At 32.3% G+C, this 1,865-nt stretch overlaps 1 protein-coding gene across 3 annotated transcripts in view; it reads left to right on the top strand.

The window, feature by feature from the left end:
* Positions 1–592: 592 nt before the first annotated feature.
* Positions 593–1,865, top strand: part of LOC106884044 (serine/arginine repetitive matrix protein 1) — an 82,646-nt gene continuing 81,373 nt past the window's right edge. For all 3 annotated transcript variants that reach the window (XM_052978539.1, XM_052978538.1, XM_052978537.1), the window contains exon 1: positions 593–656. The gene's annotated coding sequence lies outside the window, so the exon portion shown is untranslated. The remainder of the gene's footprint in view (positions 657–1,865) is intronic.

Genomic DNA, 1,865 nt, shown 5'->3' with positions numbered 1-1,865 from the left:
ATATATATATATGCAACATACGATATACTTACATATCCGAATGTATACATACATATATATGCACGTATGCACACAACCAGTTTAAACTGCCTGCCTAAAAACTCCTCATGCGATATGGTCAGAATATCACTGCACGAGGAGTTTTTATGCGGGCAATTTAAACTGGTCGTGTGCATATGTGCATATATATATGTATGTATACGTTCGGATATGTAAGTATATCGTATGTTGTATATATATATATTTGTATTTATGTGCTTTTCTGAGTGTATTCCACTGATGAAGGCAGAGCATTTCTCATGCAGAACCAGAAATCCGGGATCTGGAATTATCCAGCAATTTTTTGCCAGTTCATTTTGTCTCTTCATCTTCTCTCTTGGGGCTATATGAACATTTCATGTGGTTTTAGAGTCAAGTTTTGACTGCTGTTTCCAGCATGGTGGTATCTCTTAGATACCTTAAATTGTAATTTTATATATATATATACTTGTATACATGTTAAGTTCTAAAGTGTCTTTAAACTGTGCAATTTGAAACAATGAAATATATTGACTATGTTCACACAATTGACTTTCTTTTTGTTTTTATCATATTCATAGGCAAAAAGTGTTCCAATTTTTGACGCACCCACAGGGGACTTGAAAGATGCTTCTACGGTATTCATATATTTTAAATGCACTGATTTTTTAGACTAGGAAGCAAATACGTACATATATATATGTGTATATATGTGTGTATATGTATGTGTGTGTGTGTGTGTGTATGTATGTATATATATATATATATATATATATAGTGGGGGGAAATAAATATTGGTACACGTCAAAATTCTTTATTTATTTAATTTCTAATGAACATAAATGGGATATACCAATACTATATTTGCATACACATGCATAAACTAAGAATATGCAAAAGAAACTAATAAATTATAGTAACGAATGAATTTATGTACAATTATAAATATTTAGGGGTGAAAAAAGTATTCATACAGAATAAATTTATGAGTTTCTATGCCACAAAATACTGTTGAAATTAATTTTTTTTTACTAGAACTTTCTCGTTTGTTCCAATAATCTTATCAGTGGTCATTTTTAAGTGTTAAAACGCTAACTTCTTCATTCAGCACTGAGACAACATAAAGTATCGTCGTAATAATGGCGAAAAGTAAAGAACTCACAAATTCAGTGAAAAACTTAATTACTGAACAGTGGAAAGTAGGTAAAAGTTACAGGAAAATATCAGAGACCCTTTCTTTTCCATTTTCTACCATATCTTCATTAATTCAAAGATATAAAAAATCAGGAACTGTTGAAAACAGAATAAGATCCGGTGCACCATGCAAGATTTCCCCTAGATCTTTCAGAAAAATGAAGTGAAGTATCGAAAAAATGCAATGATCACCAGAAAGGAGTTGCAAGAAGCTTTGTTAGCTTCAGGGACTAGTGTTACACTATGAACAATCAGCAATGAACTTCATACGAATGAACTGAAGTCATGCTCTCCTAGAAAAACTCCACTGTTGACTAAAAGGCATAGAGATGCCCGTTTAAAATTTGTTTATGAACATAAAGATAAATCTGATACATACTGGGAAAATGTTCTTTGGACAGACAAGTCGAAAATTGAATTGTTTGGACAAAATTCGCATAGCCATGTTTGGAGGAAAGATGGTACCACCTATTCGCCAAAAAACACAATTCCTACTGTAAAGTTTAGAGGTGGCAACATCATTGTGTAGGGGTGTTTCTCTGCAAATGGCACTGGCAATTTACATGTGATAGATGGTAGAATGAATGCAGAGATGTACCAAAATATTTTGAACAATAATTTATGAGACTCTGTAGAAAAGCTCCAGCTTTGTG

Source organism: Octopus bimaculoides, chromosome 2 (genome assembly GCF_001194135.2).
Source record: "Octopus bimaculoides isolate UCB-OBI-ISO-001 chromosome 2, ASM119413v2, whole genome shotgun sequence".
NCBI lineage: Eukaryota > Metazoa > Mollusca > Cephalopoda > Octopoda > Octopodidae > Octopus > Octopus bimaculoides.
The sequence above is the reverse complement of the archived record's forward strand: the minus strand, read 5'-3'. Positions and strand labels throughout refer to the sequence as shown.